General features: G+C 42.4%; 1 long non-coding RNA gene across 1 annotated transcript in view; it reads left to right on the top strand.

The window, feature by feature from the left end:
• The window catches only part of LOC131382369 (uncharacterized), a 51,048-nt gene that overhangs the window by 2,386 nt on the left and 32,289 nt on the right, over positions 1-16,373 (top strand). The window contains exons 2-3 of the long non-coding RNA XR_009211782.1: positions 8,630-8,848; positions 13,024-13,170. This is a non-coding gene — a long non-coding RNA (uncharacterized LOC131382369). The remainder of the gene's footprint in view (positions 1-8,629; positions 8,849-13,023; positions 13,171-16,373) is intronic.

Raw genomic sequence — 16,373 nt, 5'->3', positions numbered from 1 at the left:
GGGTGCACCACTATGCCCGGCTAATTTGTGCGTGTGTGTGTGTGTGTGTGTGTGTGTGTGTGTGTGTGTGTATGTGTATGTGTATGTATATACATATGTATATACATATACATACACTTTTTTTTCTTTTTGATCTCGGCTCACTGCAAGCTCCGCCTCCTGGGTTCACACCATTCTCCTGCCTCAGCTTCCCGAGTAGCTGGGACTGCAGGCGTTAGCCACCATGCCTGGCTAATTTTTTTGTATTTTTAGTAGAGACAGGGTTTCACCGTGTTAGCCAGGATGGTCTCGATCTCCTGACCTCGTGATCCCACCGCCTCGGCCTCCCAAAGTGCTGAGATTACAGGCGTGAGCCACCGCACCCGGCCCAATTTTTGTATTTTTAATAGAGACGGGGTTTCGCCATATTGGCCAGGCTGGTCTCGAGCTCCTGACCTCAAGCGACCCGCCTGCCTCAGCTTCCCAAAGTGCTGGGATTACAAGCGTGAACTACCGCACCCGCCTAAAAGTATAATGTTAAGACCCCCTTTAAAAGTAATGAATGACCCACATTGCCATCTTAATCCATCATCTTTACTATTTACATATATAAATATGTTAGGCTTCCAACCTTCACATTTTTGGTTTTTGTTGTCTGAGTCATGCTTAAAGATGGGGAATTATAACAACGACAATAATACTAAAATGTTTATATTGCTGTTTCTATATGTCAGCCACTTGTCTAAGTGCTTTTGATATATTAACTCCTTTTATTAAAAGTCCACTGAGGAAAACAATAGTAGAATCTGCATTTTACAAAGGATGAAGCTACAGAAACAGAGAAGTTAAGTAATTTGCCTAAATCCACATAACTTGGAAGTAGCAGGGCCAGAATATAAACTTTGAAATGTGGCTCCCAAGCATATGCCCTAAACCACTCCACTGTCTTATCTTTTGTATTAGCATAATATGCACTATTTTGTATTAGTACATATCATATGATTGTTTAGTTTTCTGATGCTTCATTACAAAAGACTTTTCATAATATCAGTGAAGAGTTGTACTTATTTGTTTCCCTTTACAGCTCCCAGCTGTGTTCAAATTTGTATTTTCCAGGCTTGGGCAGTTTTCTTTCTCTTTGTCCTGCACAATGTTTTTTTGTTTTGTTATGTAATTTTAAATTTCAGGGTAATTTTTTTAGACTAGCTTATTGCAAATGATAATTGACCACACATAGCTCTTGGCAGATATGATGACGACTATCACTTCTGCCAAAGGTCAGTAGATATCCACTGAGGGCCTTACTCTATGATAGGCAAAGGGTTAGGCCCTCAAGGCAGAGAGTTAAATAGGAAAATATATACAAACAAACCCTTCCTAGATAACATGGTCAGTGTTCTGACTGAGGTATACACAGGGTCCAGTGAGTAAAGTTTGGGTTGTGTTTTGAACAAGAGGAGGAAATGGTTTGAAGTCTATTCTAGGCACAAAGGCTAGTATTGTGAGCATGAGAATGGAGGTGATGCAGATATAGAAGAAAATTTAATTGGTTAGAAATCTTAAAGTACTATAGAATACAAGACATTTAAAAGGTAAGGAAGTCATGAGCAGCTTGGCAGAAGATCTCAAAGTCCCTAGTGGTGACATTTTACATGCACTGAAAGTCTCAGCTGCTGCTCCTCAATAACAAAACTAAAGATACTGCTTCTTTGTTCCTAAAACTTCCCAAAAGGAAATGAATAGGTGAAGCCTCTCTTGACATCAGGGAGAAACGTCTCTACAAGACTGAGTACAAAGATTTCTGCTGTCCACTGAGCCTGCTTTCACTGTTTAACTGGTCTTGTTTGTTTTCTCAATTCCTCTCGTTAGACCTTGCCCTAGCTTTGTAGAATAAGTTGGGTAGTAGTAACAAATTGTATTAGAATAATTTTTTTTCTTTTAAAGGAATTTATTTTCTTCTGGGAAACCTGCATAATGTAGAAACAGTATAACTATGATGATGTGTAAGTGTCCATGTCTGAGATTCTTAAGGATTTTTGGCCAAGGTGATTGGTTCACACAGAAGTCAATGAAAGATCAAGAAAGAATGAAACAGACAGGGTGTGGTGGCTCACGCCTGTCTGTAACCCCAACACTTTGGGAGGCCAAGTTGGGTGGATCACCTGAGGTCAGGAGTTCAAGACAAGCCTGGCCAACATAGAGAAACCCCATGTCCACTAAAAATACAAACATTAGCCGGGTGTGGTGATGCACACCTGTAGTCTCAGCTACTAGGTAGGCTGAGGCAGGAGAATCCCTGGAGCCTGGGAGGCAGAGGTTGCAGTGAGCCAAGATCGTGCCACTGTACTCCAGCCTGGGCCACAAAGCGAGAATCTCTCAAAAAAAAAAAAAAAAAGGAATGGAACAAATTAGAACTAATTGTGACCCAAGTATGAGCACCACTTCTCCCTCAAGAGCAAACTCTGGGCCAGGCACAGTGGCTCATGCCTGTAATCCCAGCACTTTGGGAGTCTGAGGCAGGAGGATTACAACCTCCGCCTCCCAGGTTCAAGCAATTCTCCTGCCTCAGCCTCCCGAGTAGCTGGGATTACAGGTGCCCGCCACCAAGCCTAGCTAATTTTTGTATTTTTTTTTAGTAGAGATGGGGTTTCACCATGTTGGCCAGGCTGGTCTCGAACTCCTGACCTCAGGTGATCCACCCGCGTTGGCCTCCCAAAGTGCTGCGATTATAGATGTGAGCCACCACGCCCGGCTCATTCCTAGCTTTATGTAAGCTCCCAGATAGCAAAATCAGTTGAGAGAGACCAGAAGGAAATGAAAATGGAGGGAGGAGATAAGGAAGAGTTTGGAAAAGAGCTGGATAAGATCCCTACCAGGCAAGGGTGAAAAAAAGACGGAAGGATAATGGTCTAAGGGGACCTGCCTCAGCTTTTCTGAGCAACCCCATTGAAAGAGAAGCCTAACAGCAATTGTTCAAGGCAATACCTAGCTAGGCAATCTTTTAATGCAAAGTTACTGTCACTTATAAGTAAAAATGGCCCAAATAAGCTACAGAACTCTAACTATATCTGCGGCAAATTGCAACAAATTTGGCTACAAGTAACAGATAACTCAAAATAAAAGCTTAAAGAGATAAGCATTTATTTATTTCTTGGGTAAAGGAAACTGGAGATAGATAATCCAGGACTAGCGTGGCAGCTCATGATGCTTTCCGGGACCCTCCTGTCTCTCTGCTCCACCATGCTCAGCATGCAGCTTCCATCCCCAGGGTCACTTGTGGTCCAAGATGGCAACTGGAGCTCCAACCTTCATATCTGCATTTCAGTCCCTCTGGAAGGAACAGGTTAAAGACAAAAGGGCAAAAAAACAAAAAACAAAAAGAAACCCAGCCCTTCTTAGCTGTTTTTTTATATCTCACATTTTATATCTCAGTGGCCAGAACTACAAGGTCATACCTAAGTACAAGGAAGCTGGAAATGTAATCTTTACTTTTCGCAACAATACGCCCAACTCAAAACTGGAAAAAGCATCTTCCATGCTATCCACATACTGGGTGAGCACATAATAAGTACACGATACATTTGTTGATCACCTAACTCAAAAACAGGAAACAATTTTACATCAAGATTTTGGGGGAATAGGAAAGGACATAAGTCTAATATCAAAGATGTATTATTTTATAAACATTAGCTTGAAATGTCAATGAAATTCTTAATAACACCTAGACTTGACTTTTAGCTAAGTCTATCAATGTATAATGTTACAAATGGTCCACCATTAAGAAATAATCTGGGGAACTAACAAAGTATTCTGTCTCTTAAAATAGAAAAAAAAAAGGCATCACTGGTCTTATTCATTGCTATATCTCCAGTACCTATTAACAGTCAATGAATGAATGAATTACAGCAACTTTCCAAGCAATTTGTGATCTTGATTTCCCTCTGATCCAGATTCCTTGCTTTTTCTTTTGCATTTTTTTAATACCCAGCAAGTTCTCAGTGCTGCTTTGACCCTGTACCATAGGCTGCCTCCCACTCTGAAATTTCTTAGGCCTGTGAGTCCTGCCTCCCAGAGAAGGCTTCCAGTTCTTTCCATATTTGTCCCAGCTGCACTGAACCGAAGCTGCAGTTATTTGTGCTTCCAAAGCCCATGCATTTGGGGGCACAATGAGCCCTGATAAGTTTTCTGGCTGGATTTATCCCTAAAATCTTGCTTTTCCCCCTTACTTTGTACTTTCCAGACTTTGGGTAACTTGTGCTACTTCAATGACAGCATGTTATGAGATATTCTTGGTAAAATCTCCCTAGTTAGGTCTCAGCACTCCTGAAGCTAGTTTTTCCCTCCTTGTGAAAAGGAAACGGATTAACAAACTATCCACCTTTCTCAAGCAAGATATTACCAAGGTCTCTGTGCTTCTTCCAGAAAGATAGGCTGCATGTCTTCCCCAAAGGAAAAGAACACCAAATGTCTGCAAAGACTCTGCTCAATGCTTCTCTGTTGAGAACTCCTGCTTGCTTGTTCTTTTGAGATATAGATATATAGATACTGATATATACACACATGCACATATATATGTCACTATAAATAATTTAGGAAGAAATTTGACCCATGTACACCAAGGAAACTTAAAAATTTTTAAGTGATGTCACGAAGGGCCAATAATTTTTGCCCTAGAGAAGATAATGAAAGCAGCCAGGACAGCCTCTCTTCTTGCCCAGCCATTTATTTAAACAGTTGCTTTGGAAATCCTACAGGAGCTTGGTCATAGGCTATGAACAAAATCTTCTGTCTCTACCCTAGCCCTTACCAAGGAAACCAACTAACTTTTGGAATCTAAGACTGCTTAGATCACCAGATAATCCCAATTTTGGTAAAGAGCTCAAAGCACAGATGGTAATATCTATCCATTGCTTAACAATGTATTTAATACGGCATGAAGAAACAGTGAAAGAGTTTGACTGATCTCTGCCTCTAGAAATAAGAAGAAAAAGAAATATAGTTTGGTACAGAGAAGGAAGGCATCCTGCCTTAAGGCAGGCCTTAAATATAGCAGAAGCACTCCTTTCCACTCCTTCTCTGCATAGGTAGATATACCTACTTCTCTTGGTTTCATTCTTCTTTTCAAGAAGGGCAAACTGAGTCTGAAACTTCACCCTGTGAAGTTTCTTTTTCTTCAGTTGATCTTTTTTTTTTTTTGAGACAGTCTCGCTCTGTCACCCAGGCTGGAGTGCAGTGGCACTATCTTGGCTCACTGCAAATTTCACCTCCCAGGTTCAAGCAATTCTCCTGCATCAGCCTCCCGAGTAGCTGGGATTACAGGCGTGCACCACCATGCCACGTAATTTTTGTATTTTTAGTAGAGATGGGGTTTCACCATTTTGGCCTGACTGGTCTCGAACTGCTGACCTCGTGATCTGCCCACCTCGGCCTCCCAAACTGCTGGGATTACAAACATGAGCCACTGTGCCCAGCCTTTTCAGTTGATATTATTCCTCCTCTACCATGAGTAGGACTGTCTTCGTTTGGGAACCCCAGAACAAAGACTGAGTAAAAAACTGGAGTATAATAGTATCTTTGGGGAATGATCCCAGGAAGTCAGAATAAGGATAAAAAGAAAGGTTAACAGGGGAGAAGGAAAGGCCATCATCGGTTGTATTATTTAGCTAGTTACCATTGTGGGCAACTGGGATTAATACTGCTGGGGACCCTCCAAAAAAAACTGTAGAATGCACCCCTGAAGGTGGGGGTGGAGGTGAGGTGAGACATTTATCCATCAACTCCAGTCCCTCTTTGGCTGAGAAATGCCCTCTAAGACACATTGCCAGCTTTGTGTGTGCAAGGGCTGAAATATTTAGGCTTTAGAAAAGCCTTGAGGCAGGAAAGGTGAAAGACACGATGATGGGCACTTAAGCAGGGAAGCCTTCAGCTTGCCAGGAACTGTCTACCTGGTAGACTCTACCACACCTGCAGCTGAAGAGGAGGTATGGCCAGGAAATGTAGCAGAGTACTGTGTCTGCTATAAGGAATGCATTATGGGCTGCTGTACCAGACTTTCATTCCTTTTACTTTCCCATTTGGCCTCTTTTGATGGCAAGCCCTAAGTTGTTTTAGAAGACCTGTTCCCCCTGAGATTTTTGTAATTCCTTCCTAAAGCTTGGACAATAGTATTTCACTCACAGACCACATTCTAAAGCCCTCTCTTCTCACTCTGGTTGTCCTTGGCCTCTGAATAGGCCTGGTCTCCATACCTGGTAGCCTTCAACATTTTTAAGCTTGCAAGTAAGCCTGGATTATAATGCATGGAAAGTGACCAATATGTATGTTTATTGATGATCCTAACATTAGTGAAATTCTGACTCTTTTTATAAATACTATTAAGCAGGAATTTCTCTAGCCAAGTGAAACAAATATTTCTTTCAGTAAGTATTTCAAAGAAAGAACAGAAGAGTTAATGGGTAGTTACGTAGGAATTTTTGAAGTTTTGACAGATAGGTGGTTACTATGTTTCCAATATCTAATATCTCATTTTGTCAGACAGAGGAGGCATATTATTTGTGAGAGTTAGGTTCATTCTAAAATCAATGCAAAAAGAAAAATTAACTCCAATAGGATCTCAAGGTCTTTAAAAAAAATGAGGAGGAAAAATGTCCGAGTCAAAAATACCATTGAAATCTCTTTATATTTCTTAAAATACAGTATGCAAATTTGTTTTTACAGCTTTGACAAAAATTCTTAAACACTAAGTTGGAAACTCCCTGACTATTGGAAGGAGTCTATCGTAAATAGTTAAGTATTCCAATATTTCTGCCTTTAATATTTCACTATTAAATCCTAAAATGGTGGCCAGGTGTGGTGGCTCATACCTGTAATCCCAGTACTTTGGGAGGTCAAGCTGGGCAGATCACTTGAGGTCAGGAGTTTGAGACCAGCCTGGCCAACGTGGTGAAACTCCATCTCTACTAAAAATATAAAAATCAGCCACGTATGGTGGCGGGTGCCTGTAATCCTAGCTACTCAGGAGGCTGAGGCACAAGAATTACTTGAACCAGGGATGCGGAGTTCGCAGTGAGCAGAGATCGTGCCACTGCACTCCAGCCTGGGCGACAGAGCAAGACTCCATCTCAAAAAATTAAAATTAAAATTAAAATTAAAATTAAAATAAATAAGTAAAATAAATCCTAAAATGACTGGGTAAGTGTTGCTAATATATATTCTTACTTGCCTACAGGGTTGCTCTAATCTGTGTCACTGTTACTCCTCTATATGCTATTAGATTTGAGATTTGCTTGTTGTTGTGATGTATTTTGCAAATATTTCTTCCAGTTTGTCATTTGTTTTTTGACTTTGCTTATTTATGGTGGCGTTTGCCATGCAAAAACTTGTGGTTTTAAAAATATGTAGTATTTCCTTGGCCAGGCGTGGTGGCTCACGCCTGTAATCCCAGCACTTTAGTAGGCTGAGGTGGCCAGATCATGAGGTCGGGAGATCGAGACCATCCTGGGTAACACGGTGAAACCCTGTCTCTACTAAAAATACGAAAAATTAGCCAGCCATGGTGGCGGGCGCCTGTAGTCCCAGCTACTCGGGAGGCTGAGGCAGGAGAATGGCGTGAACCCGGGAGGCGGAGCTTGCAGTAAGCCAAGATCGTGCTACTGCACTCCAGCCTGGGCGACAGAGACAGACTTCGTCTCAAAAAAAAAAAAAAAAAAGTAGTATTTCCTTTATTGCATCTACATTTTGAGTTATACTTAGCCTTTCACCACACCTAAGTTATAAAAAATTTATGTGTTTTCTTTTAGTTCTTGTTTGATTTCATTCTTTTCATTAACATTTCTGATCCCTTTGTAGTCTATTCTTATGGTATGAGGTGTAAATACAATTTTATCTTTTGCCAAGTGGCTTTATCCTTGTTTTTATACATGAAACACTGTTCTCTGCAGCCACACATTTATAAGGTCTCTCTCAGCGTGAAACTCTTCTGCCTGTAGTGAATCACAGGGTTTTTTTTTTTTGGTTTGTTTAGTTCCAAAGGTACTACTTTCTGAAACTGTTTACTGACTCTGGGGATGTACTTTATTTGGAGCCCTAGTGCCTATGGAAAGAATTTTAAAAGCATTTTTCCAATTGTCCAGCCTGCTCAGGGATTGTGGAAATTTTAAATGAGGTAGATGATTTAGTTCCCATGATTAAGAAGTTCAATTTGTGGGATTGAAGTGCATGTGGAATGATTAGAAAATAATTGCAGGCAGCATAGAATTAGTGAATTTTACTTTTTGAGTTACTGCTTAAATAGCAGGAAGTATTTCTTTGCACGAGGGCAATCAGTCTTAATGGAGGAATTGCTTTTGAACTCTTCATTTCAGCAGCAGGCAATGGAGAATGGAGAACCTAACTCACAGTGGCTTAAACATTTTTTCCCTCTCATATCAAGAAATCTGGAGGTGGGTGGTTACTGGCATTGGTTCAGCAGCTCCACAGTGTCAGGGACAGCACCTCTACAATTCTGTTGGCCTTTCCCACATAGCTTCAAGGTGGGTGCTGAGGCTCCTAGTATTACATCTTAGTTCAAATCAAGAATAAGGTGAAAAGGCATACCAGCTGCACCTGACTCATTTATCATAAAAATTCTTTCCCTAAACTTCTTCCAAAGACTTCTATGTATGTGTCCTTGACCAGAACTCTAGCACCCTTAAAGGCAAGAGAAGCAGAGAAATAGAATATTGATGTTTTCTAACCTCTGTTGGGAAAAACAGCAAGGAAGAGATAACCAATGAATCTGCCACGTTGAAGTACATATCTCTTTTATGTTTGCTGCAAACAACGCCTAGAGTGTTACAAGTCTGAAATGGAGCACCAGATCTTATGAAGTGTAAGCAAAAGTTAAATAAGTAGGATTCAGGGAGGAAAGGGACCTTGATGCCTGAGTTTGGGGATCTTCTCGTTAGAGCTCTGCTGTTAATAGCATGCGGCTTCCAGCTCCTGGTCTCTGTATCCCTCAACTCAAATGCATGTGTGAGAGGTCAAGTGGGTCAGTGTGGGTTAGCTGCCCACTCCTAGTCAGGGCACAGGAGGGATCAGGTCATGCAGTGCCAGCCTGAGGGTGGCATAGGGATTATCCCTGGAGATGTTGGAGCAAAGGGATGGCACATTTTAGTTTATGTAAGTATAAATAACATACAATTTTAAGCAATTTGGTATGTTGATATGCGATAACTGGTTGTATGTTGTCAAATCCAGAACCCAGAGAAAACAACTGCCCTTTTAAATAGAGTGTTGTGTATGTATCCCCAGTTTCAGAAATTTAGCAGGTGATGAGTTTGTTAGTTTTTGCAGGATACTATGACATACTAAAAAGAAAATTTAGTCTTTGTTCCTGGTACACAGCTCCTAAACTAAAACCTTTGGAATCCCTTGGAATGATACTGGCTTTTTTTTTTTTTTTTTTTTTGAAACAGGGTCTTGCTCTGTTGCCCATGCTGGAGTACAGTAGCACAACCAGAGCTCACTGCAGCCTCAACCTTACAGGCTCAAGCAATTGTCCCACCTCAGCCACCCAAGTAGCTGGGACTATAGGTACACACCACCACACTCAGCTAATAAAAAAAAAAAAAAATGGCCAGGCGTGGTGGCTCATGCCTGTAATCCCAGCGCTTTGGGAGGCCAAGGCAGGTGGATCACTTGAGGTCAGGAGATTGAGACCATCCTGGTGAACACAGTGAAACTGGTTCTCTACTAAAAAAAAAAAAAACCAAAAATTAGCCAGGTGTGGTGGTATGCACCTGTGGTCCCAGCTACTTGGAGGCTGAGGCAAGAGAATCGCTTGAACCCGGGAGGCAGAGGCTGTAGTGAGCCGAGATCATGCCACTGTACTCCAGCCTGGGTGACAGAGCAAGACTCCGTCTAAAAAAAAAAAAGTTGTAGAGATGAGGTTCTTACTATGTTGAGGAGGCTGGTCTCGATCTCCCAGGCTCAAGCAATCCTCCAACCTTGGCCTCCCTCTGTGCTAAGATTATAGGCGTGAGCCACTGCCCCCAGCCTACTAGCATATTTTATGTGCTAATGAGATGACTGGCAACTGGGGACACCCAGATAGTGTTAGGATGGGAGCTGGTCACCAGAAAGACCATGATTAGGCACGATTAGATGGTTGGAATTTTTAGGCCAGCACTCCAACCTCCAGGTAGGAAGGAGAAGGTGGAGACTGGGTTAGTCACTAATGGCCAGTTATTTAATCCATTGTGCCTACTTAATGAAACCTTCATTAAAACCACTAAACATTGGGGTTTAGAAAAGTTCTGGGTTGGTGAACACCATGAGGTGCTGGGAGAATGGTGTGCCTAGAGCGCATGGAAGCTCCAAATCCCTACCTTGTCCTCTGCATCTCCTCTGTTTGCTTGTTGTATCCCTCCTAATAAACGAGTAATGGCAAGTAAAGCACTTTCCTGAGTTTTGTGAGTTGTTCTAGCAAATTATCAAACCTCAGGAGGAGGTTGTGGAAACCCACAAATTTGTAGCCAGATGGAGAGAAGTACCAGTGACAATCTGGAATTTGTGGCTGGCATCTGAAGTGGTAGTAGTTTTGTTGGACTGATCCTGCCACCAAATTATCCTATTTAAATTTTTTTGTCTTTCTCTCTTTTTATTTCCTTTTCCCTCCTCGCTTACTGTGTGTTTAACTTTTTTTTTTTTTTTTTTTGAGACAGAGTCTTGCCCTGTCACCCAGGCTGGAGTGCAGTGGCACAGTCTCGGCTCACTGCAACCCCTGCCTCCCAGGTTCAAGCTATTCTCCTGCTTTAGCCTCCCAAGTAGCTGGGATTACAAATGCGTGCCATCACGCCGGGCTAATTTTTGTAATTTTAGTAGAGACAGGGTTTCACCATGTTGGCCAGGCTGGTCTCAAACTCCCAACCTCAGGTGATCCGCCCCCCCTTGGCCTCCCAAAGTGCTGGGATTATAGGCATGAGCCACTGCACCCAGACAGTGTTTAATTTCTTAAGAATAAAATGGTAAACTTTACCCTCTTTCTTTCCACCAAGCACAGTGTCCCCCTTATCAAATGATATGCTTGCTTATAAATTCCAGGAACTGAATCTTAAAACAATCCAGTCACCTACTGAATTCTCCCCTACCAGGAGATTACCTCAAGGTTGCAGTGAATTTACAACCCAATTGTGGTGGAAATGGCACCAGCCCATTCACCACAATAGGGGGCAATAATCCAAGATAAATCATCAGAGCAAGTCCTGTAACAGACTCACACTTTCAGCCGGCCAGGTATGGTGCACCGTTCACGCCTGTAATCTTAGCACTTTGGGAGGCTGAGGCGGGCAGATCACTTGAGGTCAGGAGTTCGAAACCAGCTTGGCCAACTTGGTGAAACCTTGTCTCTACTAAAAATGCAAAAATTAGCCGGGCATGGTGGTGGGTGCCTGTAATACCAGCTACTGGGGAGGCTGAGGCTAGAGAATCGCTTGAACCCGGGAGGTAGAGGTTGTGGTGAGCCGGGATCATGCCATTGCACTCCAGCCTGGGCAACAGAGCAAGACTCTGTCTCAAAAAAAAAAAAGCCTAAAAAATACCAGACTCATACCTTCTTGCCCCTTTAGCATGCCTGTCCCCAACCCCCCACTCCACCCATAGCAAGCTTCCCTTTTTAACCCGTTGCATTCTGTTCAAAATTTGATTTTTTTTTTGAGATAGGGCCTCTCTCTGATGAAGCCTCAACCTCCCAGGTTCAAGCGATCTTTCTCCCTCAGCCTCCCGAGTAGCTGGGACTACAGGCTCATGCCACCACACCTGGCTAATTTTTGTATTTTTTGTAGAGATGGAATTTCACCATGTTGCCCAGGCTTGTCTCAAACTCCTGGGCTAAAGCAATCCGCCTGCCTCGGCCTTCCAAAGTGCTGGGATTACAGGCATGAGTCACTGAGCCCTACCTGAAATGGTTTCTTTAAGGCACAAAGCTTGGCCATTTTCCCACTGCTAGCTCTGGAATAAAGTCACTTTCCTTCCACCACTCCTTGTCCTTGTTATTTGACTTTGCAAGCGGCAAGTGGCCGAAACTGCATTTGGTTACACTTCATTAACTTGTGGGATCTGAAGCTAATTCCAGGTAAATAGTATTAGAATCGAATTGTAGAATCCCAGCTCGTGTTGGAAATTTGGTGAAGTGATGTTGGAAAAGATAGCACACATTTGATGTCATAAGTTTTGTGAGTGAAAGCAGCACAGAGATAGATACCAACAAAACAAAATAAGGAGAGAATGAGTCAGAATGACCCTGGAGGCCTCCCACTGCGACAGCAGAGGCCTCCTCCCAGCTTACTCAGCCAGAGGATAGGAGCCTTGATTTGGAATAGTGAGTCAGAGACAGTGGTAATGGAATCCAGAACAACAGTGAGCTTTAAGAAAGAGAGCATGCTTCGGAGAGACGAAGAATGACAGCTATGGATAAAGAGTTAAAAGGGCTTAAGTCATGGCAAGCAAGTTGATAAATGGCTCTAAGGTAGGTGATTTTGGCCAGCTGTACGGCTGAGGTCAGAGGCCTGAGAAGTAGACTAAGAGCTGGTGTGGTTTGGCAGAGTCAGACCCCAGGATGGGGTCATACTAAGGGTCCGAGTAGGTAATAAGGATCCAGTGTCAAGGAGAAAAGTGGGCTCTGTCATATCTCTGAAAGTAATTTCTTCAAAAGCCCGTTTACCAAATTGATCAATTTGCTGAAAAACATTCAAACACCTTAAACAAATCTGCAGGAGTGTCAGGGTCAGGTTCCTAATTTTAGAAACCAGATCTTGGATATTTTGGGTCTGACCATCTGATATGGCCAAATCTCCTCAGCCTACCTTAAGTGGGTTAGTCACTTGAACTTCAAGAAACACCTAATTGCAAAATTACTTCCCCTTTAATCTGTGGCCGCTTATATAGTGATGACCACAGATTGAGAAATTCACAGAATTTCTTGAAATTTTCAGAGCCTTTTGGGGACATAAGCACTTAGAAGAAAAAGTGCTGATGCGTTTCCTGCTCTTCACCTCTCCTCCCTAGGCCCACACCTCCAGAAGTGTTTCCACCTGCATTAGGCCAGCACGATGTTCGCTCACAAACCAAAGCTGTGGAAATAAAACCAATGAGCCAAAGGCAGATACAGATGAATACTTGTGGAGTTGTCCCTCTTCTGGCTGTGAAAAATAGGTATGTATTTTTGGCTGCTAGCTCTATTTACTCAGTCTAGCAAACTGCAGAGAAGCTCCAAATGCAGAATTTATAGGGAGTGGAGTGTTTTTTTGGCTTCTTCTTGCCAAGGTATTTTGGCTCTTGACTGGGGTCATCTGTGTGAGAAATCTCTCTCCTCAGGCTTCTTTCCTAGGGTGGTGAGAAGATGGGAAGACTGTGGCTATTGACAAACAGTGCTGTGCATCCTGCCCTTCTCAGTAAATGACTGTTAATGAATTTAAGTGTTTGGCAGGTAGAAAGCTCTTGTCAGTGATCAAAACATGCTGTGTATACAGCTGTGTGCCTTTCTGAGGGCAGGAAAATTGGACTCTGATGCACAGAAGTTTGTGGATTCCTCCATGTGTTTTGAAAACTATATTTGAGAAGTATACTGAGCTGTTGCTTGGGAGAAGTAAACACAGCAAGCTGGAGATAGAGAAATCACAGCCATAGAAACAGAAAACCTAATTAGGAGCAGAGTAGGAAAGCTGGACTTGCAAGAAAACTTAGACATCTCTCCCCTTCCTCCAAGCCAGTGTTCTTGTTCTATAAATAGCTAAGAAAGCTAGGTAGAATTAGACTGGAATGGTCTGAGAAGTAAACTGGGGCTGGGCGTGGTGGCTAACGCCTGTAATCCCAGCACTTTGGGAGGCTGAGGCAGGTGGATCACTTGAGGCCATGAGTTCGAAACCAACCTGGCCAACATGGTGAAACCTTGTCTCTACTAAAAATACAAAAATTAGCCGGGTGTGGTGGCAGGCGCCTGTAATCCCAGCTTACTGGGGAGGCTGAGGCAGGAGAATCACTTGAACCTCGGTGACAGAAGTTGCAGTGAGCAGAGATTGTGCCACTGCACTCAGCCTGGGTGACAGAGCGAGACTCCATCTCAAAAAAAAAAAAAAAAAAGAGGAAGTAAACTGGATTAGAGGAAGAGGTGTCATGTGCTCCAAAGGAAGGAAAACTGATTACACGTATGTGAGGAGAGCAATCTCCCAAGCAACTATGATCTGAGGGTCAAACCCTCAAGACCCTATTTCTCACCCTGATTTGCCTGACTTATTGGGCAGAATCCCATCTGACTTGTCTATTTCTAGGTTTACTTCTCCCATTTCTTCCTAGTTAGGTGGTATTTACAAGCCTCTTCTAAAAAACTTCCAGCCAGGCATGGTGGCTCGCATTTGTAATCCCAGCACTTTAAGAGGCCAAGGCAGGAAGACTGCTTGAGGCCAGAAGTTCAAGATCAGCCTAGGCAACTGTTCTGTGTAGGAAACGCTCAAGGGGAGAAGAAAAGACACACGCACAATACCTTTAAGGGTAAACAACCTTTATCCCATGTAAATGGCAATGCAGATATAATAAGCAAATGATATAATAATAAGCAAATGATATAATAATAAGCAAATGATATAATAAGCAGATTGATATAATCAGCAAATTGCAATAGGAATAGGAGAAGGGAAAAGATATTTACATTCACCAGACTATGGAGGATTCACCACCAGACCGGGAAGCAATAGCCTGGGCTCCAGAGTCGGCCACTGTCGGTGTACAGATGATGAGAGGTCTCATGAAGCTTTGGCGCAGTCTGGGACCCTAACTCTTTTTGTAACAAGTTGTTTGGCATGAGGCCCAGTCACGAGGGTTCTTCACGACTGGGCTCAAGGAACACAAAAAGGTCAACCTGATTTTGTGATTGTCTATTGTTTTTCAATAACTAATGTATAGGAATAGAATGAAGTAGAGATTTCTCCGAAACAGTGCTGGATGAACGTCTCAAGGGGCTCACACAACCTATTCTGGGACTTGGTGACCATTGTTTGTGTCCATGTTCAATTGAATTCAAATTTAATATTTAACTTTTCCTCCACAGCAACATAGTGAGTCCTCACCTCCACAAAAAGTAAAAAAAAAAAATTAGGCCAGGCACGGTGGTTCATGCCTGTAATCCCGATAATGTAGGAGGCTGAGGCAGGAGGATCACTTGAGCCCAGGGGTTCAAGACCAGCCTGGGCAACATAGTGAGACCACGTCTCAAAAGAAAGAAAGAAAGAAAAGAAGGAAAGAAAGAAAAAAAGAAAGAAAGAAAGAAAGAAAGAAAGAAAGAAAGAAAGAAAGAAAGAAAAAAAAGAAAGAAAAGAAAAGAAAAGAAACCAGGCATCGTGGTGCGTGGGTGTAGTCCTAGCTACTTGAGAGTCTAAGGTGGGAAGATCAGTTGAACCCAGGAATTCAAACCTGCAGTAAGCTATGATTGTGCCATTGCACTTCAGATTGGGTGACAGAGTGAGACCCTGTCTCAAATAAACATAAACTTTCCACGTGATCATGATTCCTTGCTTATAGCCTCCCGTCACTGTTAGCCATGGGTAAATTCCCAGACCTGGTGCTTCCTGGTTGGCCTAATTTTAGAGCCATCTAAAATCAATAATAAGGTAATATTAGGGTAATAAAATGCTGGGTCTGGAATATTTTAATACCTACTACTATAGTAAAAATACTTGGGATAAAAATGACAGGCTGGACACAAAAGTTCCCTTTCCTCACTATCTGACAAAATCTTCAAAAGATAGTGAGAAAGAGGCAAAAATTTCACTTGTAGCCACAAAGCAAGGGAAGAAGTACAACGTTGTGTCATAAGCCTTAAAAAGCATTGCTCAAGGAACCTAACAGGAGATTTTACCTCTAACCTCTTCTTAAACCTACCCCTGCCTTTTCCCATTAAGCAAGACAGAGAAATTAGGGAATTTGATCCAGTGTTCCTTAATAACTCCCACTTAGGAGAGAAATAAACTGAGGTAGCCAGTAGACAGCCCAGGGAAAAGTCAAAGAAACCCAGGAGAGAGGCCAATAGCACCCACAGCATGTCAGTAAAGGCAGAAAGAACTGCCAGGGATCACCATTTTCTATGTCCATGCTGAATTAGGGAAGTGACCTGAATTATGGAAGTGATCTGAAGCCTGCTCCAATCAGGTGGAGGCTTCCTGGGTATAAGAAATCTCAGAAAATAGAGCAAAGCCCAGGTGACATAGTAACAGGTGAATGTAGTGCCAAAAGAACTCTCCATTTCAGTGTCCTCAATGCTGAATAGAACTCAGCATTCAGCTTTAAAGTTTTTGTTCTTAGAGGAAGGCAAATAGGTCTCTAATATGGGAATAGTAATAAGAACAATTTCTTCATGTAATACA

The sequence above is a fragment of the Hylobates moloch genome, unplaced genomic scaffold, assembly GCF_009828535.3.
Source record: "Hylobates moloch isolate HMO894 unplaced genomic scaffold, HMol_V3 SCAFFOLD_23, whole genome shotgun sequence".
Classification (NCBI taxonomy): Eukaryota; Metazoa; Chordata; class Mammalia; order Primates; family Hylobatidae; genus Hylobates; species Hylobates moloch.
This window is presented reverse-complemented; position numbering and strand designations above follow the sequence as displayed.